This window comes from Sorex araneus, chromosome X (genome assembly GCF_027595985.1).
Source record: "Sorex araneus isolate mSorAra2 chromosome X, mSorAra2.pri, whole genome shotgun sequence".
Lineage (NCBI taxonomy): Eukaryota > Metazoa > Chordata > Mammalia > Eulipotyphla > Soricidae > Sorex > Sorex araneus.
Genome location: NC_073313.1, coordinates 304087791 through 304113327, shown reverse-complemented (window position 1 = coordinate 304113327; position 25537 = coordinate 304087791). Strand labels below are relative to the sequence as shown.

General features: G+C 43.9%; 1 long non-coding RNA gene across 6 annotated transcripts in view; it reads left to right on the top strand.

The window, feature by feature from the left end:
* Positions 1–25537, top strand: part of LOC129400159 (uncharacterized) — a 65045-nt gene that overhangs the window by 1548 nt on the left and 37960 nt on the right. For 4 of the 6 annotated variants that reach the window (XR_008627488.1, XR_008627490.1, XR_008627493.1 and 1 more), the window contains exon 2: positions 15792–15939. This is a non-coding gene — a long non-coding RNA (uncharacterized LOC129400159). Of the gene's footprint in view, positions 1–15791; positions 15940–16096; positions 16303–25537 lie in introns of those variants that run through there. The other 2 variants (XR_008627489.1, XR_008627492.1) reach the window with 2 other exon arrangements.

Below are 25537 nucleotides of genomic sequence, written 5' to 3'. Positions count from 1 at the left end.
TAGGTGATACACTGGTTAAGAGGAGGGTTCTCTGCCTCTTATCAGTAGTGCACACAAACAGCCTTTAGTGTCCTGTCTGCAACCCTGGGACAATAGTCACACTATCATGGAACCATTTCAGATTAAATGAAATCATGCAAGTAAAGTCTTCACAACATCTACTATTTAATGCTTTTATTTTTTGGTTACATCTAATTACACTCTCAGGTCAAATCCGAACCTGCCCTTTGCACCGTATTTGTAGTGGGTTTTATTTATAGTTTACATGTAAAAATTGCCTTTCAGTGGCTTCCATTTACCTTGGGAAAAGTACTAAAAATCTCAGGGCTGGAGCGATAGCACAGTGGGTAGGGCGTTTGCCTTGCTCTCGGCGGACCGGGGTTTGATTCCCAGCTCCCATATGGTCCCCCAAAAACCGCCAGGAGTAATTCCTGAGTACATGAGCCAGGAGTAACCCCTGTGCATCATCACTGGGTGTGACCCAAAAAGCAAAGCAAAAAACTAAAATCTCTCAATTTTCTAAAAAGCATTAGTATGACTTGACTCCTACTTTGACTTCATCTAAGTGCCATTCTGTCTTCCAGAGAGAATTTTCTTTGTAGCAGTTAAAATGTATTAATTAGTATTAAAAGACACTTTTCTATTGATTCTTATGTTTTCTTATTATCCTTCCTCCTGCAAATATTGGTGAGCACCTCTGGTAGGTAAAGCCAGAGCCTAGCACAATCCTAATCTCTCTATCCTGGAGCTCTAAATGTGCCTGGTTGTCTCATTCTTCCCACCTCATGTTTCCCACCCATCCTTCTACACATTACCCCTTCAGCCACCACTTTCGGGACGAAGGCTTCACTCTCACATATTTGTTCAATTTTCCTAAATGTCAAAAGTGCTGTTAGAAATTACATAGGTGATAATAATTTGATAAATGTCTCAATTCTCAATTAGTTTGTAAGCTCCATGGTAAATCTGTTTTGCCAAATCTTTGTTGTTGAGTGCCTGACCCAAGGAAGAAAGATGCTTAGAAGTGTTTGAGGAGAGGAAAGAGAAAGGGAGAGAGACAAAAGGAAGGAATGAATAAAGGGTGCTGGAATTGGGGAAGGAGAAATCCTAGGGATAGTGTGAAAATCAAAGGAAGAACTGCTTTGTTTTAGTCACAAGCAACATAATAAAGCTCTTATACATAATAGAGCTGTTTACTAACTGTCAAGTACATGCCATCTTGTTCTAAGAGGAATGAGATTTCTGATCTCATAGATTACTACCCTAAGGGTAAATTAAACCAGGAGACATTATTAGTTTATTTAACATTAAGAAGATTTGCTAATGTTAAATGTTATGAGGCACTTAGGAGAAATCTAATTTGAGCCTAATGGCTCAAATTTTCCTAACCTTAAGGACATTTAATGTAGCAATAGTCCTATGAAAGCTGGGATTTAATAAACTGGGGTTTGTGACTCAGCAAATATATCAACCCCAGGTTTTACTCATCTGCTAGTCAAAGTAGGCAGTAAGTGAAAAATCAAGTACAAGAAGCTATTGATTTGGAAGGAGAAAAGAGGATGATGACACTAGGTATATTAAAGAGCAGAGGTGAAGATGAGATGTTGAAAATTCCAGGGTTATAAATTTTAAGCATATCCCCCTCCTCTTCCTTCTCCTCATGAAGCCATGCCAAGGAGAAAGGAATATAGGCCAGATTCTTCCAAATAAATAACAATTGATAGAATTTATTTGATTACTATGGAGTTAGAACAAAAGGATTAGCTAAACCCTGATTACTTCTGTGCTACCAGCTCCTCAGTGGGTTGTCCTGCCAGCATCAGGCCAAAGCTCAAACATCTTAGAAGGCCTCAGAAGCAAGCGGACTCTGGTCGGATCTAAAACAAGTACTGTAGGAATCTCCTAAAATTTGTTTTTTGTTTTGTTTGAGGGCCACACCCAGTGTTGCTCAGGGCTTTACTTCTGCTTTATATTCAGGGTTCATTCCTGGCACTGCTTGGGATACCATTATGTGGTGCCCAGGATTGAACCTGAGTCAGTGAGTGCAAGGCAAGTGCTGCATCTCTTATGTTTTTCCAGCCCCTGTCACCAGCATCTTTTTTGTTTTTGGGCCACACCAAGCAATGTTCAGGACTTACTCCTGGCTCTACACTTTGGAATCACTCTTGGTGGGGCTTGGGGGACAATATGGGATGCGGGAATTGAAGATGGGTTTGCCTCATGCAAGGCAAGTATCCTACCCTCTGTCCTATAAACTACATTCATATGCCTATGATCTTGCCTCATACTAAAACAGTACTTGTTTTAGATCCTACCAGAGTTCGCTTGCTTCTTAGGCCTTCTGATATGTTTGAGCTTTCGGGGCTGGAGCGATAGCACAGCGGGTAGGGTGTTTGCCTTGCACGCGGCCGACCCGGGTTAGATTCCCAGCATCCCATATGGTCCCCTGAGCACCACCAGGAGTAACTCCTGAGTGCAAAGCCAGGAGGTAACCCCTGTGCATTGCCGGGTGTGACCCAAAAAGAAAAAAAAAACTAATATGTTTGAGCTTTGGCCTGATCTTGTTGGCAGGACTAACCAACTGAGGTCAACTAAACTTGACCTGAAGTGATGCCTTTATCTGCAGTCCTAAAGGATTTGTGGCAACTATCCTAAAGAATGCAGGCTGATTATTTCATATGGCCTGCAGGAATAATTCTTTTCTCTGTGCAGCTTCTTCCTTGATAACTATCCATACTTTCAGCTTCTCTGTGCAGCTTCTTCCTTGATAACTATCCATACTTTCAACTATCCATACTTTCATACTTTACTCCTCCTTAAATTAGGTTATATGCATATTGGATGACACTTAGTTTAACAACTAAGAATACCAGCTCACCTTCAGGTCATGAATGTCTGACTTTAATTGAGTCTAAATGCTGTCCACTTTAGAGAAGCCATTTTGGGCCAGAGAAATGCTCAATGGATTGGATCAAATGAGCGTTGCTAGAGTCACCCCCCTGAGCAACACCATAGATGGCCCAAAAATTAAAAAAAAAAAAGGTAAAAGACACCAAAGAATTGGGAAAAATATTCGTAACTCATATATTTGACAAAGAATTAGCCACAATATTTGGGAAACCCTAACAACTAAACAACAACAAAAATGAAACCCAATTTAAAAACGGACAAAAGAGAGGCCTGAACAACAATGTTGCAGGTAGGGCATTTGCCTTGCATGCAGCCAACCCAGCTTTAGTCCCCAGTACTCCGTATGGTTTCCTGAGCCTGCCAAGAGCGAGTTATGAGTGCAGAGTAAGTACTCAGGTGCTTGAGTGCTGCTGGATATGGCCATAAAACCAAATAAATAAATGAAAAAATTAAAATGGACAAAAGATTTATACAGAAATTTCTCTAAAAAAGATACATAAATACCCTATAAGCACATGCAGACATATTCACCATTACTGGCTGTAAAAAATTAAAATGTGCGCAGAAGAGTGATGTGTGTTCGAGGGCTCTTGGGGCAACTCTCTCTCTCGCCACTCAAGTTCAGTGCTCTCGAGCCTCCATGTATGGACCGGATCGGGATGGCTCCTTCTTTGTGCTCTGCTTCTACATATGCCACTGTGCTCTCTTTGTCTCTATCTCTGACTCTGTCTCTGTAGTCTCTCCTCTGGTCTCTTCCGATCTGTCTCTGTCATCTCTCCTCTAGTCTCTTCCGATCTCTCTTCTTCTGATCTCTCTCTCTGGAGCCCTTCTGCTTCTCTCTCTGGAGCCCCACTCACTCTCACTTCTGACTCTGACTCTTACTTCTTACTCTCCCTACTTCCGACTCTGACCCCTACTTCTCCCCCTTCCACTCTTACAGTCTTAGTTTTTGCAGCAATCACATAGGGTGGTGACACAAAGGTGGGTTGAACATTAACAAATCAACAAAGAGAGGTAAGACCCTCCTCCAGATTAACTAAAGGATAAAATCTCATCTAAGGAGATTACTCCAGATTACTAGGAGATCCGCTTAAGGGTGGGATCCCATCCAGGGTGTGTTGCTTTCTTCTTTCCTCAGCTAGTAATCCACTTAATTTGTTGTAGTAAATCTACTTCTTTTTTTTTTTTTTTTTTTTGCTTTTTGGGTCACACCTGGCGATGCACAGGGGTTACTCCTGGCTCTGCACTCAGGAATTACCCCTGGCGGTGCTCAGGGAACCATATGGGATGCTGGGATTTGAACCCGGGTCGGCTGCGTGCAAGGCAAACGCCCTACCCACTGTGCTATCTCTCCAGCCCCTAGTAAATCTACTTCTAATATCTCTAGCAATGTCATTCTGTATGAGCACAGTAAGAGATATATAAAACTTAAAGTTTGGTTCTTCCTGAGGACATCTCACTGTATATTCCAGACCACAGTCCTCAGGCCAGGTTAGTCTTCCTAACCCTAGCAGGGTCCTAGTCTTGTCGTTACTTTTGGATCATGACAACATTTGTCTATGACCATGCTCTCAACTTATAGTTGAGTATTGTGGTACTTTGGCCTGGCCCATTTCAATGCCAGCAAGCTCACAGCTTGACTTGGGTCCATTCAGTCCCTCGTTGGGACCCTGATTTTGGGGTGCTAGGAACTAAGGGCAACTGAGTCGAGAAAGCAGATGCCCAGGAGTAAATATTATTGGAGTCAATCAATTCCCAAATTATAAAGCATAATATTACTGTCTTCCTATGTCCATACAGAAAGGACATTGCTTTAAGGTAAACTAAGTTCCTTGCGGCAAGGCTGAAAGGACAAACCCAATATGGCCATTGTAAAAATACAAATCAAAACCATAAAATATCACTTCATATCCACTAGCATGGCCATAATTTTTAAAAAGAGACAAGTATTGACACAGATTGGAGAAATTTGAATTCATTCATATATGGCTAGTGGGAATATAAAACAAGTCAATGATTATGGAAAACAATTTGGTGGTTTCTCAAGAAGTTAAATATAGGGGATCAGGGAGATAGCTTAAGGGTAAAGGGCACATACATTGAATGTGCAAGGACCTGAGTTTGATCCCCAGCACCACATGGCCCCTTGAGCACTGCTAGGTATATCCTTGGTGGCCCCCTACATTCGGCCTGAGAGTCGCTAGGCTCTAGCATTGAACCATTTAACCCAGTTGACTGGAGGAGCCCTGAATACTGCTTGTTGGGGCCTTCCTTTCAAAAAGTAATAGGGTTGAAGAGATACCATAGGGGTTAGACACTTGTCTTATAGTTAGCCAACCCTAGCTTAATCCCCAGATTGAATATGGCCCCCTGAAGCTTTACAATGAGTGATCCTTGAACACACAACTAGGAGTAAGCTTTGAAAACTGCCAGGTTTGACTAAAAATAAAAAGTTAAATATAGAGTTAGATGATACAGCAAATTCACTCCTAGATTTATGCCCAAGAGAGTTGTAATATACGTAATATATGTTTACACAGAATCTTGTGTAATGGAAATGTAAATCGGGGCCACCATTTTGGAAAACAGTGTGGAGCTTTCACAATATGCTAAGGTTAGAGAACTAGCATATGATTGCGGCCATGGGGGGGACTGAACTCAGATCTCTATCATTCATGTGCTTAGCCCACTAAACCCTCTCTCTGACTCCATTACCCTTAATCTTTCTGAGGTCTTTGTTTTCTTTTGTCTTTCATGGATTTTGGGCTACATGGTGGTGCTTCAGGCTTACTCCTGGGTGCATACTCAGAAGTCACTCCTGGAGGGGTTACAGGAACCATATGTGGTGCTAAGGATCAAATCCAGGTTGGCTCTGTGTAAGCCAAGCACCTTCATTTGCTGTACTATTATTCTGGCTTGATCTTTCTGAGGTCTTAAGAGCCTTACAGTCTCATCTTTTATAATAATAGCTCTTGACCATTACTGAAAAATGGTCTGGGACTTAAATTTCCCAAGAAGGCAGTTTCTTCAGTTAGCTTTTCTTTTTTTTTTTAACCTCTGAAGAGATGTGAACTTATAAAATCAAGCCCTTAATTTATCTCTCTCCTCTTGCTTTTTATTATAAGCAGCAAGAAGAAAAGGAACATTACCCTGAACACTCCTTGGAAAGTTCTCTGACTCAGAGCTGCCTATCAGTCCGTCCTGTATTCCACCCTCTTTAGAGTAGTTCTCAATGTTTGGGGGATCAGTACCCTTTTATCTCTTAAAAATTGAGGATCTCAAAGTTTTATTTATGAATTATAGCTAAAGTAACTTCTGCATTACCTGGGACATTTTTGTTTCCTTTGAGTTTGAGGGCCACACTCAGTGGTGCTCTCAGGCTAATTCCCATCTCTGTGCTTGGGGGTTCCTTCCAGTAGTACTCCCAGTAGCGGTTGAACCCTGGGCCTCCAGCTTGTGTTCCAACCCCTTGAGTGTCTTCCCAACCCAAACCTGGGAAATTTTGGAGATACTCATTTATTCATTACACACTTTAGGTAGAGTCATTTTTTAAAATTTTATTTCATTTTTGAGTTTTTGAGTCATACCTAGTGATGCTCAACGGTTACTCCTAGTTCTGCACTCAAGAATTACTCCTGGCGGTACCCAAAAGATGACATGGGATATCAGGGATCTAATGTGGGTTGACCACATGTAAGACAAGTGTCCTACCCACGATACTATTATGCTCCACCCCTCAAGAGAGTCATTTTTTTTTTTTTTTTTTTTTGCTTTTTTGGGTCACACCCAGCGATGCACAGGGGTCACTCCTGGCTCGTGCACTCAGGAATTACTCCTGGCGGTGCTCAGGGGACCATATGGGATGCTGGGATTCGAACCCGGGTCGGCCACGTGCAAGGCAAACGCCCTACCCGCTGTGCTATCACTCCAGCCCCCAAGAGAGTCATTTTTATAGTGAGAGGGCACTGGAGCCTTGCTGGTGGGTACATTGAAGGTTATGCATGTTCAGAGGTATGAAGTTGTGCTTCCAACTTTTTTTCTTTTCTTTTTGGTTTTGGGGCCATACTCAGCAGTACTTAGAGCTTCCTCCTGCCTTTGCATTTAGAAATCATTCCTGGTGGGGCTCAAGGACCAGGTTGAGTGCCAGGGATTAAACCCAGATCAGCCGTTTGAAAGGCAAGTGCCCTATCTGCTTTACTATCTCTCAGGCTTCATGCGCTTCCAACATTTTATAGTATTGTAAATCAAAGTTGAAATCAACAGCAAGCAGGGGAGGTATTGTTGCTAAAGTCCAAAGTATAGCCATGTGATGGGACTTAGAAGAACCATCTAGGCGCCCTAATTGTGTGTGTGTGTGTGTGTTCTGTTGTGTTAGTGGGGGGGGGGTAGTAGTGGGGAGGCAGAGGTTCAGAAAGGAAGGAAATTAATCTGGAAAAACGGGCAGTTGTCCATAGCCACATACCAGTTATGTGACCTTGGAAAAGTTACTTGACTTCAGTTAGCTTCAGTTTCGTCCTTCAAAAAGTAAGGATAAGCAATCACAGGATTTTTTTCACAAGAATTTCTTTCCTTCACAAGGATTAAATACATTGATATATGTTATGTATCTTGTGAGCATTTAATACATAATATTTTTTATTTGTTTATATGAAGATAATATTTGCCTTGCCGCATATTTGTCAACAATAAAGTGAAGTAATGACTCTAAAAATGTGCATGGTGGCTGACTCGGGTTTTATCCCTGGTACCACATACAGGACCAGCTCCCTGCCAGGAGTGTTCCCTGAGCACAGAGCCAGGAATAAGCCCTCAGCACTGCCATGTGTTACCCATGAAACAAACAAAAAATGTTCATGGTGTTGTATATGTGGTCCTGGGTACTTAAAAAAAATGTTAGTTATCCTCATTGCCACAATGCCTCATCCCTCATGCAGGATAATAGTGTCAGCTGCTGATGGCCACAGTGGCCCCAGCCTGGGAAGGAGGCAGCCTCTCTGGAGCTGGGAGAAACATTCTGGCTTTGCTGGACAATTCTGGAGACTTTGAAGGGCTGGGGTTAAGTGTCTGGGCAATGCATAGTCCTACATCAGCTAACACCATCCCACTCCCGTAAAGCTGCATTTGTAATGCTTCTTACGTCATTTTCAAACCAGGTTTCAAAAACGGCTTGCATTGGTGCCATTCATCGAGCCTGTACCTTTTGACTTGGGCTGATCCCTGTGAATCTCTGTGATGACATCCATGGTGTGAACACTCCTGAGTGCGTTATCCCGTGTGTGTTGAGTGTTTTACCGCAATACCCCATCTGATCCTCCCAACATGCCCTCTGATGCAAAGATAAAGCTTCATTATCCCTGTTGAGCTGTATGACTAAACCGAGACCTCAAGAAGATAATTGACAGGACCACAGGAGCAAGGGCCATGTGGACCTGGTTGGGGAGTCTTCCTATTAACATCCCAGGCTGCTGGCCACAGGTACAGGCTATTGTAAAAAATGTTGCAAACCTTTAGTTCAATATCTAAAACTTGAAAGGAAGGTTTGTAACATCTCAATCTTAGAGCTTCCTGCAATAGCTGAGAGGATCAGCCAGTGGAAAATAACCAGGAATTGTGGGTTGGATTGATCTTGTGTCCTGGACTAGACACTCTTGGGGTAAAAAGAGGGCACACAGACGAGGATCACAGCCATGGTCAGAGTTCAAATCCAGCTTACCGAACTCTAACAATGGGCCAGTCCTCAACACAAGTGCTGCTCAGACCCCTTTGCAGGCCATCCCCAGAGCAGAAGGGCTGGGTCACTAGGAGAGGCTGAGATGTCCAGGGAAATGGGAAAAACTGCCCGCCTGGCTCTGTCTCAGCACACATAACAGCTTCTAGAGGATGAGAGCACTGGCAGGCAGGAACTTGCTTTAAACTGACATCACTAATCCACCAACAACCTCAGCTGCCCACCTAGGACTTGGCATCCAGTCGAAGCAGAGGCCTCATTCATGTGGGCATGAAATGCTGGCAGGAAGCAGAGAACACTAGAAATTAAAGCCTGAGCTAATCAAATGCATCACTGGAAGGGCAGCACTTGCCAGACGCTTCCACAAGAATTGTTCTGATTCTACTCACACAGCAGCCAAAACATCGTCTCTGCTGGCCTAGACCCAGTCCTCCTTACAGGCTTGAGCTATGGACTTGCTCCCTCCATTATTTTTGCATTGGCTATACTGCACTGATTTTGGCTTGCTTTTGCAGCCCTGTTCCTTCTTCTGAAATGAGGGCCACTTTGTCTTGTCAGCCTGAGAAACTCTTGAGTTGGACAAGGGAGCAGACTGAGCACAGGTCTCCTGGGCATCCACACACAACATTGTCTGTGCTTCTACTCTGCCAGCCACCTCCGGGTCCCTTGGGAGTGAACAGGAAAAGGCAGGGGTCGTGAATGGCACTACAGGCAGTGAGTGGGAAAAATAGGAGCAGAGGCCTGAACTCTGAGACCCCACTCCACAGACCCCACTCCTCATTACCAACAGGTCTCACTCCTTTCCTTTTCTTTTCTTTTCCTCTGTTGTCATTCTTCACTGTGCTTGGAACATGTCTGGCCCATTTCTGCCACAGGGCCTTTGTATCATTTCACCCAGACAGCTCCCTCCTACTTCCACTCCAGTTCTTTGTTTTAACTAATGTCATTTTTCTCATGGAGAACTTCCTCATCCCTGTCCCTACAATTACCAGTCCCCGGTACTCTTGTCCCACTCCCTGCTTTCTTCTTGGTACTGCTCATCATTCACCTTACTATTCCACTCATCTCTTTTAGCATCGGTCTCCCCACCTCAGCAGTCTTGTCTGTTTGCTCACTGCTGTGCCGGCTCCACCCAGACAGTACCTTTTAACTGGCATCAACTTGGTAAGACTTGCATTTGGGGAGTGGTGGGGGGCAGGGGTGGGCGGTGAGGTTTGCACACTTGATTGTGATGATTCAGGGGTTAGCACCTGATGTGCCAGGGATCACACCTGGCAGTACCAAGAATGGTACTCAGCATTGTGTGACAGTTCTGGAGTTGAACTCAGGCTCTCACACTTGAGTACGGCAGGCTGTCCACCACTGATCCACATCCCTGGACCCATATGCTCATTTGCCCATAACTGAAGCTGGATGGCTGAGTGGCTGGTAGGCAGCTTTCGTGATTTGGGTAAGCACTACTCCCTGCTGGGCTGGAATCAGTCCCTCTGTTTAATGATGTGGGCACCTGTGCCATAAGCTGCTTTCCAGAGCTAATAATTGATGAGTCCAGGCAATATCCACTTAACAGCCCAGAGAGGCCCAAGCAGAAGGCAGGAAGGGAAGGGAGGCAGGAAGCAGCTGCCAGAATGACTAACTAGAATCTCAAGTCATCTAGCTCCAGTGCCAAGCCACTGCTTCCAGGCCTCAGCCCGCCTCAGCATTATTAGCTTTGGGGACTCACATGACTTCCTGTCCTCAACTGCCCCTCAGTGACCAGGGGGTGCATTTGTAAAATAACTGTATCTTAGGGAGGTGGCTGTGAGGCCTGGAAAAAGTGTAGAAATGCACTTAACGTGGTATAAAAAGTTTGCCAGTGGGAGGCCAAGAATATGATTTAGTGGATGAGCACTTGCTTTGCATGTATGAGGCCCTGGGTTGCATCTTTGAAAAAAAATTTTTTTTTCAAACTAGCTTTAGCTCTCAACAAATGCTTATAAATGCTCCTTCATCTTCAGGCACTGATGGAAGAAAAATATAGCAGTGAGAGGACAAGGTCCTGATTTACCTGTGTGTTTGCTTATGAGGCCTGGCATGTCATGCCTCCGCAGAGCCTGCCTTTAACCTTTGCTCTGTAGTCTTAAATTTCCCAGCATACATGGACTAATCTGGCAATACAACCCCCTTCCTCTCAAAACCAAAGTAACAGCAACAATAAATAACCTGTTTATCCCTCCTGCTTGACCAGTGAGAATAGTATATTTTATGAGATTTTTGTTGTTGTTGTTGCTCTGGGACCACGTATTTCTGTGATAATTAGGGCTTACTCCTGACTCTGTGCTTAGGGATTACTCCTGGTGGGACTTGGGGAACCATATGTGATGCCGAGGACTGAAGTTGAGTCTGCCACATGCAAGACACGTGAGGCCTAGAAAAAAAGTGTAGAAATATGCTTAACTTGGTATAAAAATTACAGTACTCACTGTACTGGCCCTGGTCCTAAGAATGCAGTATTAATTTCACCAACTCCCCCTCCTGCATCCCATGAATATTGCCTTTGTACTTTTATCCAGCTTTCTGGAAACTCCATATCTCATCCACATTCTTACCACATTTCTATCTTGGGTTTTATCATTCATCAACAAATTCTCTACCTGTTGGCCTAAATGTCTTCAGTGGCCTCCAGACTAATTGCATGACCTCAAGTTCAATCCCAAAAGCCTACATCCAATTTTCCTTTTGTACTCATTCCCTCTGAGTCTTCAAAACTACCTCTCATGGCTAAGTCAACTCTGTCATCTTCTCTCAACTGTACATAACATCTCCACTGCCTAGAAGGCTGACTCAGCATAGTGGATCACCATGGGTGTCACTCAACTCTTTCTTAATTGACTGTTTAAGGTTGTTTGGCATCTCTATGTCTTTTCTGTTCATGAGACTATAAATTCCTGTGTGTAGAGGGCAATTTCTCTCTTTCTCCTACACAGTCTAATACCCACTCAGTAGGCAATCAATCTGTGATAGATTTAACCTAGATTTACAGAATTGTGATAGTTAAGAAGAATGCATTTGGGCAAATGTATCATTTGTTTATGGATGTTAAGAAGACAGTGAAGAACAAAGGTTGAGTCTGACAATAACAATATTATGCATTCTTATGGGTAAAATTTAAAAATATAAGGAACTGAGTCAGGGTTGTTAGATTATGAATGGTGTTTTTAAGTAATCTGTGAATATTGTTAGTATATTGTCTTTTTTTTTTTTTTTTGGTTTTTGGGTCACACCCAGCGATGCACAGGGGTTACTCCTGGCTCTTCACTCAGGAATTACCCCTGGCGGCGCTCAGGGGACCATATGGGATGCTGGGATTCGAACCCGGGTAGGCCGCGTGCAAGGCAAACGCCCTACCCACTGTGCTATCGCTCCAGCCCCAGTGTATTGTCTTTTCATTTGAAAATATTTTTTTAATACATGGGAAAGAGGGTCTGAGGTCACTGAGACTTGCTCTTTCAAGTCTGTGATCTTTCGCGAACACATAACTCTTTGAAACTTTTTTTGGTTTGTTTGGTTGTTTTTTGGGCCATATCCAGCTGTGTTCGGGGCTTACTCCTGGCTCTGCGCTCAGGGATTACTGGCGGCACCTGGGGGACCATATGGGAAGCCAGGGATTGAACCGAGGTCGGCCACGTGCAAGGCAAGCGCCCTACCTGCTGTGCTTTCGTTCCATCCTTTACAAGGCTTTTTTCATCTTGGAGAAGCCCATATTCTCTCTTGAACACATATGCCTCTGTTTTCCCTAACATCTTTCTAAGTCAGTTTCTTTCAATAAAAGCTATTTTACTTTTTTCTTAGGAGTAGAGGGAATGGGAAAAAGTGGGCAGGTTTGACAGTCCTTTAGAGACTTTACTCAAATCATATTTGGATACAAGTAGTTGAGCAAAGAGGAAGAAACCCAAAGTCCAATTTTTTTAAATATATTTTTGGCCTGCAAGTGTTAATTCCCTAAGGAAGGGGCATAACGAAAAACAGGTTTGGATTGTTTTGCTTTGTTTTGGTTTGGCTTTGGGGCCAGACCCGGCAGTGCTCAGAGCTTATTCCTGGCTCTGAGCTCAAGGACACTCATAGCACTGCCTGGGGACCATATGGGGTGCCAGAGATCGAATTTGTGTCAACCACGTGTAAGGCAAGCTCCTTGCCCACTGTAGTATCTCTCCAGCCCCAAGAAAAACAGTTTTAAAATGACCAAATGAAATCACATGAATTTAGGGACTTTTTTCTTTTAACTAGAATGAAAATTATGTATTCTTTCCTTGGGGTTCCATGTGTCTCTGCTCTGAAACTACAGCAGTGGGGCACAGAAAAGTGGGGTCTGCCCTTCCCTCCAAGCAAGGACTATTGTAGGCTCATGCTTCCTTGAGTCCTTAACTTTTTTCATGTTTATTTCTCCTTGATACTTTTTTCACTCTGGAGAAACCCATGTTCTCTCTTGAACATGTATTCCCCTCTTTCCCCTCACATCTTTCTAAGTAAATTTTGTTAGTAAAGTAAGCTTTCAAAACAAAACCCATTTCAGACAGTGGATTTTCAAAGGTGAGACCTGTACACTTTCTGCTGAAGGGATTGTCCAAATGACTAGGAGGAAACTAGAATTGTTCAGCCCCTTGTCAGACACAAGAGAAACAGGTCCAGCAAATAAGGTATGTGCCAAGGCTGCACAGTCAGAATCTTTGGGGACTGGTTCCAGAACATTCTGAAATGCTTCAGAGTAGTCCTTACAGTGTCACTACTTAGCTAGGATATTTAGAACATTCTTCAAATAAGTGTGTGTTGAACGTATATCCTCTGGGCTGAAAAAAATGGCACAGGTAAAAAAATAAATAAAACATTTACACTAACATGAGGAACTTTGAGTTCAGCGTAATAGATGAGATAGTTCACAGATGACAGATCACAAACTAGGAAGGAGGAAAGGTTGCCAGGGGATACACACAGGGAGGAAGCAGTACTCCGGTGAGCCAGGCCAAGCAAGACTTTGGGACAGTAAGTTGGATCTCAAAAGCATTCAGGTTGATGAAAACAAACAATGCCAGAAGCACAAAATCTTAACAACTTCTTTTTGCAGGCAAGGAGCATACCTAATAATGCTAAGGGGTTACTGCTCGCTCTGCACTCAGGAGTTATTTCTAGCAGTGCTCAGGGGGCCATATAGGGTACCAGGGATCGAACCCAGTTTGGCCATATACAGGGCATCCTGTATGTGTACTATTTCTTCAGCCCCCAAACAACTTCTTCTTTTTTTTGCTTTTTGGGTCACACCCAGCGATGCACAGGGATTACTCCTGACTTTGCACTCAGGAACCACCCCTGGTGGTGCTCGGGACCATATGGGATGCTGGGAATCGAACCGGGTTGGCCGCATGCAAGGCAAACGCCCTACCTTCTGTGCTCCAGCCCCCCAAACAACTTCTTACTGAATACAAATTAACCTGTGCCAAGCAACCTTCTAGGTACTTGGAAATTAAAACTTTCACTTCATGAAACTTAGATTCCAGTAAGAGACAGGCACAACACAAAACAAACATACAAAAGGTCCTAATGGACTGGTGAGAAAATGAATACAATTGCTGTAAAAAAAAAAAAAACCAGGATGACAGTTCTCAAATATTAGATGTAGAATTATTTGGTTCAGCAGTTTTGTTTCTAAATGTATATTCCTCTCACAGAATCTGGGGAAACAGAAGAATAGGTAAGTACAAAGGTCCTGAAGCAGAAATATCTGGGTTAACTGTGTCAGAGTCATTGCAATGAGAGTCCATTAGATTTACTAACTCTATGCTTCTCCCATGGGGAAACTATCCTGGAGTGAAACTAGTGAAACTTTCCTTTGTCCTGGTGGGGAGGCCCAGTCCCTAGGACCTTTATTTGGGTACAGAGGCGGAACTTTAGTGAGTCACTGTAAACTCTAGAAGTTATATTTCTTTTGGAACATAACCACTCAAACTGTAGGGGCTGCATGTGACCTTAACTTTACTTCTCTGGAAACAGTTTTGCTGGGACAGGAACTGAGAATTCTTTCTCTATGACCTTTGAGTGAGTTGTGTTCAATGAGAACACAGAGTTTTGCAGTTCTCATTACTTATAGCTTCTGGGTTTTGGAAGAGGTCAGTATAGTTAAACTCCTTTATGACTTTCACCCTCATCAAACCAGGATAAGGGTAAATAAATAACTCATCCAAGGTAAAATGCTCCAATATTCTGAGATGATTCGTTTTCAAAGAACATACAGTCTCATGCCAGGGGCATTACATAAAGTCAGAGTAGCCAAGGGCAACTATGTTGGTAGACAGTGCTTGAGATGGAATCTCTCTGTTAAGATACTTTAATTATCAGATACAAAAGATAGCAGATTCTTTTCTTCTTAAAACTTGGCCAGCCTTCTGGATAATGCCCACGTAGCTGCATTAAAAGCTTTCAGGCATCTCTGCCAGGGTGTGATGGCCAAGAACCAGTGATGATTTCAGAGCAAACTTTCTCAACCTGCCAGCCCCACCATCTTGCCCTGGCCCACGTGCCAGCTGTCTGATCTGCAGCTCCTGTGGGACTGTCATTCCGTCCTCATACAGAAGCTTGTAATCCCAGGAAATCAGCTTATGATTCAGGGCTGAGGGATGATGCTGTGGGCCTGAGGGGGCTCGACAGGGAGCCTCCCTTGATTTATCTCCTAGGTCCCAGTGTGTCTAGGTCACAGGCTTAGGCAAAAGGCAGAGAAAGAGAAAGAAGACTGGACCTTGAGGTTTGACCACCTGTTGGCTGGGTAGTTTCTGTTTGCTTAACCCACCTTGGAACCGCTCCCTGCTCTTCTCTGCCCTATTTTGTGTGTGCCCCAGGAGTCTGACCCATATGAGTTTCAACACAGTCACTTGCTCTCTGGCTTTAGCAAAACCAATGAGGAACCCCCCACCACAGGAGGGGGGGAGGGTAGGTATTAGTTGTCCCCACTTTTTTCCTAGTCTCCTGTGGCTGTTGAATCCTTCTACTGTGCATCTCTTTGCTTTTTCATAACCACACTCTTTCCTGGATTTTCTTACATCCTGCTCGCGTTTTTAAAGAAAAGTTTCTCTCTTGAATTCTGCTGAAATCACCTCATTAGATTGTGTCCTCTGCTTCCTGCCAGGACCCTACCAGGTGCGTCACTTCACAGGAAGTCTCTGCGCTACGTCTCTAGTGATCCCTGAGCAGGTCCAGCACAGCATTCACACCAGCACTGATGAGCAGCAGAGAATGGCCTCTATCATTACTGAAATTAGAGGTGTGGGACAAAGGTAAGCTCATCTCGTGTTGAGAAAAACACATGTCAGCCTCACCAAGAGAAAAGGAGCTCATGGAGGGCGTGGGAGAGGGGCCGTGGGGTTACCACTTATCAGAATTCAGTTTTACATTTTTCATGCTGCACAATTTTTCTGACTCATTCTTGAACAGAGAGAGGATGTGAAGAATGGGAAAAAAACATCAGGTTTTAGCTAATGATTTGGACCACAGGTTGGTGAAGGCATGTAACTGCTGAGGAAGATTGTGGCCAAAGCAGGCCGTGCAGGTCTGAGGAGTGTGTCCACAGCGCAGCAAGACCACAGAATGCCAGGGCCACATTGTGAATGTGTTCAAGAAGAAATGAGTTTGTCTGTGAATAAATAGTCTGTATACTTTTTTAAAAAAAAAAGAAGCAGGTGATCTTCATTATGCCTGTGTAAGTGCCATGACCTTGGTTTCCTCATCTTTAATGTGGAAATTGAAATGTCAGTTCTTGGGCCAGAGAGATAGAACAGGGTGTCAGATGCTTACCTTGCAGGTAGCTGACCCTGATTTGAGCACAAAGCCAGGAATAAGCCCCTGAGCATTCCCAGTATGGGCCAATCCCTTCCCTCAATGCCAGTTCTTATACATTAGAGTTTTCAGAAGGATTATACTAAATACAAATCGCACACACAATAGTTTGGTTTTGCTCTTGACTCTGTGGGCCATATTGGCTGTGCTCAGACTTACTCCTAGTTCTGAGCTCAGGGATAGCTAAGCAAATATATTTTAAAAACAGATATACTTAGACCAGAAAGATAGTATAGCAGATAGGGCACTTTCCTTGCATGTGGCTGACTCTTGTTCAATCCCTAGCACCCTTTGTAGTCCCCAGAGCCCTGCCAATAGTGATTCCTGAGTGCAGAGCCAGAAGTAAGCCCTGAGCACTTCTGGGCCCTAAGATAAAAGCAAACAAACAAATCATCATCATCATCACTGTCATCCCATTGTTCATCGATTTGCTTGAGCGGGCACCAGGAACGTCTCCATTGTGAGACTGGTTGTTACTGTTTTTGGCATATTGAATACTCCATGGGTAGCTTGCCAGGTTCTGCTGTGCTGTCGAGGTACTTCAGTAGCTTGCCGAGCTTTCTGGAGAGGAACGGAGGAATCGAACCCAGGTCAGCCGCATACAAGGCAAATGCCCTACCTGCTGTGCTATCACTCCAGCCCAACAAACAAATAATAATAAAATATCTTGGGGATAGCTTTAAAAACAGCATGCTATCTTTTATATGTTGAGATATTGCTACCAACATGTAAGGGCTTTGACTAATTTTTCTAAAATGTACATGGGTTTTGGGGCTGGAGTGATAGCACAGTGGGTAGGGTGTTTGCCTTGTACACAGTGGACCCGGGTTTGATTCCCAGCATCCCATATGGTCCCCTGAGCACCACCAGGAGTAATTCCTGAGTGTAGAGCCAGAAGTAACCCCTGTGCATCGCTGGGTGTGACCAAAATAGAAAAAAAATGTACATAGATTTTATTGAAACTTAATAGGTTTCCTGGGGGCTGGAGAGATGACGCAAAGATCTTGGATGGATGTTTTATATGTGGGAGCCTCAGATTTGATTGCTGGCACCTCCAGGCATGACTCTGGAGCACTGTGCCAGCAGTTGTGTCTCCCTTGCTATTTATTCAAGAATTAAACAACAAAAAAAGAGGTTGATTGAATTTCACTTTGATTAAAAACTAATGCATTAGGGGTAACCAATAATCCTTTAGTCCTAGGATCTGTCCCAAACTCAGGAAGAGAAGACAGATAAGACAAAACTTTTTTATTATTTCATAATTATCAGGGTAGAAATGATTCATATTTTACTGGAAAGAAATTAAACATAAATGTCAACATACTTTTCCTGTTCAATAAATAAAAATAGCTTTGTTATAAAGAGAGAATGTCGTATTTAAACGAAAAATCTGTGCCAGTTCTGGTACACATTAATGCAAAGCATTTAATGACATAATATTTTTATCTGATCTGTAAAGTGGAGGTGATAGCTATCTCCCTCCTCCCTTATCTATGAGACAGTCAGGTGCCTTGGAATAAAACTGTACTTTCTGTAACTGCTCCTCCACACCCAGCACTGCTGAGGGCGGGCAGTGACATTATTGCTGAGGCTCATACTTGAGGCTTCAAGATGCTTGACCCCAACACTCTGATTTTTATTGTTTTTTTTTTGTTTGTTTGTTTTGTTTTTGGGTCACATCCAGTGGTGCTCAAGGAAAGTTCCTGACTCTATGCTCAGTAGTGAGCCCTGGCCATGCTTTGGGGACTATATGAGGACCGGGGATTCAAAGTGGGTCAAACCACATACAAGCCGAGCACCTTAACCCCTGTATGTTCTCTCTGGGTCTCTCTGATTCTTCTGGTCTGATTAAGATAAGTGGGGACACTGAGGACTGCTCTGACTTGAGTCTCAGAGTGAGGATGCAGTTTGTGGGGAGTCAGTGGGGGAGAAGGCAGTAGGAGGGCCAGAGGCCCCAGCCAGCCCAGCAACTAAAGACTCTATGTTGGCTCCAGTCCAGACACAGAAGTGAGTCCAGCAGTGAGTAAACCAGTCGTCACCCTCTAGGACTTCAGTTTTTACCATAGAAAATCACCCTTTAAAAGGGTATATGCGAGAGAGAGAGAGAGAGAGAGAGAGAGAGAGAGAGAGAGAGAGAGAGAGAGAGAGAGAGAGAGAGAGAGCGCAAAAGTGCCTGCCTTAGTGGCAGGGTGAAGCACGGTGGCAGGGGGGTGGCAGGAGAGAAACTAGGGACATCGGTGGTGGGAAGTGTACCCTGGTGAAGGGAAAAGTATTGGAACATTGTATGACTGAAACCCAATCATGAACAACTTTATAACTGTGTATCTCATGGTGATTCAGTTAACTTTTTTTTCTTTTTTGGATCATACCCGGTGATGCTCAGGGGTTACTCCTGGCTTTGCACTCAGGAATTTCTCCTGGCGGTACTCATATGGGATGCTGGGAATCGAACATGGGTCGGCCACGTGCAAGGCAAATGCCCTACCCGCTGTGCTATCGATCCAGCCCCTAAAATTTTTTCTAAGTAAAATAATAAATAAAAGGGTATATGCTCACCTATGTTCATTGCAGAACTGTCTGTAGTCTTAGTGCCCACAGCAGATGAGTGGATAAACAAAGTATGGCTTAGAAGATGGAGAGGCAGCTCAGTGGGGCTGGAGCATGTGCTCTGCATGCAGGAAGCCCTGGTTCAGTCCCTGGCACCGCATATAGTGCCCCAAGCACTTCTAGGAGTGGCTTCCAAGCACAGAGCTGATAGGAGCTGATAGGAGCCCCTGTGCACACTAAGTATAATACAAAAGTCAAAAGAAAAAATTTAAAAGGTGTGATAAATATACCTGGTGGAGGGACTAGAGAGATAGTACAGTGGGTAGAGCACTTGCTTTGCACATGACTGACCTAGGTTCAATCCCCACATTCCATATGGTCCCCTGAGCAAGTTAGGAGTAATTCTTAGTATAGAGCCAGAAGCAATCCCTGAGCAGTGCTGGGTGTGGCGCCCCAAACCAAACCAAACTAACCCCTGGCTCTGTACTCAGGAATTACTCCTGAAGGCTCGGAGGAACATACATAGAGCCAGGGATCAAATGTGGGTCAGCCTCCTGCAAGGCAGTATACCCTACCCAACCACTTTCTCTAGCTCTAAAATCTTAACTTTTGTAGCAGTATGTATAGAATTGAAGGGTATGTGTAGAATTGGAGCAGTATGTATAGAATTGAATGCTAAATTCAGAGAAAGCCCAGAGAAAGATAAATACTGACGATCTCACTCATATGTGGAATCTAGAGAAACGAAATAGGAGAACAGACTGAAACAAAGGAAAATAAATGCTTGAGCTCTGGTCACAGAAGCAGAGTGGTAACATATATTTTTAAGAGCTGTGAAATTGTGTTCCTAAAACACACAATCTTGTAAACCAATGTTCACTTGTATCACTTGTTGTCCTGTTGATCTTCGATTTGCTCGAGCGGGTGCCAGTAACGTCTTCACTTGTCCCTGTCGTGTGCTAGTGCAGCCCAATGATATCTGCTCGCTCCAGGAACAGGAAGAGCCTCAAATCGTTCATTCAGGGATTTGATGAAGAAATCTGACCATCTAGTTGGTGGGTGGCCACGAGGTCTTCTGACGTCCCATGGAATCCAGTCGGTAACAGCTCTAGTCCAGCGGTCATCTCTGAATCGCATTACATGACCAGCCCATCTAATTTTTGATGCCTTGGCAAACAAGACAGTGTCCCTGATTCCTGACTGTGGAGGGAGGTCAGAACTCCGGATTCCTTCTCTCACTTGAGTGAGACGTGATACTCCTAGCATAGCTCTTTCGAGTCCTCTTTGGGATACCCAAATAGCGTTCTCATCCTGTTTGCGTAGGGCCCAGGTCTCTGAGGCATATGTTAGTGCAGAAAGAATGGTGGAATCGAAAAGATGTTACCAGTGTTACTTTAAATTAAATTTTTTTTTTTGTTTAGAGGGGATTACAGGGGCTGAAGTGATATAGTACAGTGGGTCGGACGCTTGCCTTGCGTGTAGATGGTCCCTTAAGCACTGCCAGGAGTGATCCTGGCGTCTCTGTGTCTGGCTGCAGGGATGAACTGGGCCTCCAGCAGAATCGGGTAGAGGAGGCCCCACTGGGGAGAACATGGGCATCATTGCACCCGGCAGAGAGGAGGCTGGGAGATAGGGGGCCAGATGGCCAGGGCCTCAGAGAAGGGATTTTCATTGTATGCATCAATAAACATTTTTTGAGGGGCCACACCCAAATATGCTCAGGCTTCCTCCTGACTCTGTACTCACTCTCCGTGGGACTCAGGGACCATATGTGGTGCCAAGAATTGAACACAGGTAGGCTGTGTGCAAGCCCCTACCCACTGTACTCTCTCTCCTCCCCCAACATACATTTTTTTGTTTGTTTGTTTTTTGTTTTGAGGCCACATCCAGCTATGCCCTGTGCTTACTCCTGGCTCTACGCTCAGGATCACTCCTCGTCAGCTGGCCCCTTTGGAAAGTTGATGGTTTTTTTTTTCCCCCCTTTGGATTTTTAAACATTTATGTTACATGAAAGAGGTTAATGAAATTCAATAGAATACAGAAAATAAGAAATCATACCCAGCGGCCATTTCTTTTTCTTTCTTTCCTTCCTTCCTTCCTTCCTTCCTTCCTTCCTTCCTTCCTTCCTTCCTTCCTTCCTTCCTTCCTTCCTTCCTTCCTTCCTTTCTTCCTTCCTTCCTTCATTCCTTCCTTCCTAACTTCCTTCCTTCCTCCCTCCTTTCTTTCTCTCTTTCTTTCTTTCTTTCTTTCTTTCTTTCTTTCTTTCTTTCTTTCTTTCTTTCTTTCTTTCTTTCTTTCTTTCTTTCTTTCTTTCTTTCTTTCCTTCCTTCCTTCCTTCCTTCCTCCTTTCTTTCTTTCTTTCTTTCTTTCTTTCTTTCTTTCTTTCTTTCTTTCTTTCTTTCTTTCTTTCTTTCTTTCTTTCTTTCTTTCTTTCTTTTATTGAATCACCATGAGATACAGTTACAAAGCTTTCATGTTTGAATTTCAGTCATACAATAATTAAACACCCATCCCTCCACCACATTTTCCACCACCAGTGTCCCCAGTATCCCCCCACCCCTCCCCTCCCCCTGCCTCTATGGCAGACAATTTCTCCCATACTCACTCTCTATTTTGGGGCATTATAGTTTCCAATACAGATACTGAGAGGCTATCACATTTGGTCCTTTATCTACTTTCAGCACACATCTCCCATCCTGAACTATCCCTCCAACCATCATTGACTTAGTGAACCCATCTCTATCCAGCTGCCTTCTCCCCCAGCTCATGAGACAGGCTTCCAACCATGGAGCAATCTTCCTGGCCCTGTTTCTACAGTTCTTGGGTGTCAGTCTCATATTATGTTATTTTCTATTCCACAAATGAGTACAGTCATTCTATGTCTTTCTCTCTCTTTCTGATTCATCTCACTTAGCATAATACTCTCCATGACCATCCACTTATAGAAATTTCATGACTTCATCTTTCCTAACAGCTGCATAGTATTCCATTGTGTAGATGTACCAGAGTTTTTTAACCTGTTCTTTTTTTCGTTTTTTGGCTTTTTGGGTCACACCCGGCGATGCTCAGGGGTTACTCCTGGCTCATGCACTCAGGAATTACTTCTGGTGGTGCTCAGGGGACCATATGGGATGCTGGGTCGGCCGCGTGCAAGGCAAACGCCCTACCTGCTGTGCTATTGCTCCAGCCCCTCTTTAACCTGTTTCTTTAACCTGTTCATCTGTTCTGGGGCACTCGGGTTGTTTCCAGATTCTGGCTATTGTGAACAGTACTGCAATGAACATACAGGTGCAGATATCATTTTTATTATGCTTTTTTCCAGCAGCCACTTCTAAACCAGTTTTGGAACACAAGTCCTCGGGGCTATTTCCACCAATTTTTTTCAATAAAGCACTCTGACTTTCAGAAGAGACAGATTTTTAATCTGTGCATTTGAATCAAGGAGTCATGGTAGAGCAATTCAGTCCCCTATACCATGGTCCCCTTTGGAAAGTTTTTAATCAGTCTTTGCTAATTATTGACATCCCTGCGTTAGCAGTAGTCTGACTGACCCAGGTTCTGGCTGGGCTCAGAAGCACCTGAATGGTGGCTCTCAGCAGCCAACAATGTCTCAGATCCTATGTGTTTATTTATCTTTCCTTGGCTATCTGAGTCATTAAAGGAAATGTGCTAGTTTGTTTTATCAACGTCCTTATTCCCCTGACTGTGCTTCCTTATGTTCATATGACAGGATGAAGGACTTGTGCTGGATTTTGTAACAGATTTTTTTTTTGTCAGGGGGAGGAGGGCCTAATCTGAAACACAGAGGAAATTAACCTTTTATATGATGTTTAAAACTTTCTAACTCTTACATTATAATTAGCACTATCTTATTATGAAATGCAACATTTATTGGCCCACAATATGGGGGTGGGGCACAGTAATGTGCATAAAAATCAGGTTCTGGGGGCTTACAATCCAGCTGGCTGGTCTGTATGAAATATGTTTTATTATGAATCCCAAGTCCGGGGAAGAGAGTAAGGGCCAAAGGCCAAGGAAGTCAGGGATGGTTTGGAAGTGGTGGGTTCTGAACAGGTTCCTGACAGGACAGGCTGATGAGTCCTGGGTGAAGCTGCTGATGTGACACAGGCTGGAGAAGAGGAGATGATAAGGCCCAGAAGTCAGGGCCCCATTATGGAGCAAGATCTCTGATGCCTCAAATCAACTTTAGGGGTTCTGAAGCCTAAAACTGTGCTAAAACTGTGGTGTGTTTATTTGGGCTTCTGAGGAGATAACCCACATACCACCAGTTGTTTTTATCTATTTATTTTGGTTTGGGCTAGAGCAATAGCACAGTAGGCAGGGCGTTTGCCTTGCACGCGGCAGACCCAGGTTCAATTCCTCCGCCCCTCTCAGAGAGCCCAGCAAGCTACCGAGAGTATCCCGCCCGCATGGCAGAGCCTGGCAAGCTAGCCGTGGCATAATCCAAAAGCAGTAACAATGAGTCTCACAATGGAGATGTTACTGGTGCCTGCTCGAGCAAATCGATGAACAACAGGATGACAGTGTTACAGTGCTACCACAAGTTGTAGCTCAGCAAATGAAAATTTGATGTTTGTGGATTGCCTGCTACAATCAAGGCACTTCGGGACTCTATATCTTGATTTATTTATTTATTGTTTTATGGTCAGACCTGGTGATGCTCCTGGCTCTGCAGTCAGGAATTACTTCTGGCAGTGTTCAGGAGGCCATATAGGATGCCAGGGATCAAACCCGGGTTGACTCCAGCACAAAGACACTATGGGATTTTATGGGCTAGAGCAATAGTACAGAGGGGAGGGCATTTGCCTTGCATGTGACCGACCCAGGCTTGATCACTGACATCCCATACTGTCTCTCAAACACCGCCAGGAGTAATTCCTAAATGCAGAGCCAGGAGTAACCCTTGAGCATCACCAGGTATGACCCAGTTATCTATATAATAACCTGCTAGGTTTATTAGCGGGCACCAGTAACGTCTCCATTGTAAGACTTGTTACTGTTTTTGGCATATCGAATACGCCATGGGTAGCTTGCCAGGCTCTGCCGTGCAGGTGAGATACTCTCGGTAGCTTGCTGGGCTCTCCGAGAGGGACAGAGGAATCGAACCCAGGTCGGCCATGTGCAAGGCAAATGCCCTACCCGCTGTGCCAGCGTGATGTTTAGGACAGTTGTCTATAATAACAACATACATAGACAAATGTCCTAAACATCATGCTGGCTCATGAGCAAAGATATTCAAAGAAGAAAGACTCTATGATCTCTTAGTTTTGTTTTAGGGGGCCATACCCATTGGTGCTCAGAGGTTACTCCTGGCTCCGCACTCATGAATTACTCCTGGTAATGCTCAGGGTGATCATATGGGATTCCAGGGGTTGAATCCAGGTTAGCTGTGTGCAAGGCAAGCCCTGACTCTGATTTTTTTGAAGAATAAAGTTCAGGGGCCAGAGTGACAGGTAGTACAGCAGGTAGGGCGTTTACCTTGCATACAGCTGATCCAGGTTTGATCCCCAGCATCCCACATGGTCCCCCAAGCACCACCAGAAGTAATTCCTGAGTGCAGAGCTGGGAGTAAACTCTGAGCATCACTGGGTGTGACCCCAGAAATAAAAATAAGTTAATTAATTAAAAGTTCAGAAGCATACAAAACCAGAATTTTGTTCAGGATTGTGTATTCAGGGCAAGGAGCAAAATGATCACAAAATCAAGGAAATGATAAATACAAAATTAGGACGGGGAGGGGCTAGAGCGATAGTACGGCGGGTAGGGTGTTTGCCTTACACATGGCCAACTTGGGTTCAATTCCCAACATTTCCATATGGTCCCTTGAGCACTGCCAGGAGTAATTCGTGCGTGCAGAGCCAGGAGGAACCCCTGAGCGTCACCAGGTGTGACCCAAATAGAAAAAAAAAATTAGGAGGGGATTTGGATAGAGAGGTACACAAAGAGATTCAATCAATGATGTGGATTGTAACCTTTACCTAAAGCTGTATTATACATCACTAGTATTCATTTTTTCAATGTTTTGCTGATATGAGTTATTTTTGTGTGCATTTAACATTTAATTGGATTTTTAAAAACTAGATAGAAGCGGAAGTCTCCAACCAAGTATGTGATTACAAATCTTTATCCCCTTAATCCCGGAACTGAAAATTCATCAAGTCTGTCTTTGTTTAACAGTCAAACAAACAAAAGAAAAGGCCAAGTATATATACAGAACAAATAGAGATCGATAAAAGTGATCGAAGAGCCCTGTGCTTGTTTTCACATTTGCCTTTTAGTATTTTTTTCTGTTCCATTTATTATAGTAGCAAACAAACGTTTCTTGAATATCTTACAAGTGGGGCATGACTCGGTTGTCAGGACTAAACAGTTGAGCACAAGACAGATGTGATTCCTACTGTGTGGGGAAGACTGGTAATTAAGCAATAAAAACACCAAGGAGGCTCCACATAGAAGTGCAGGAGGCTGGTC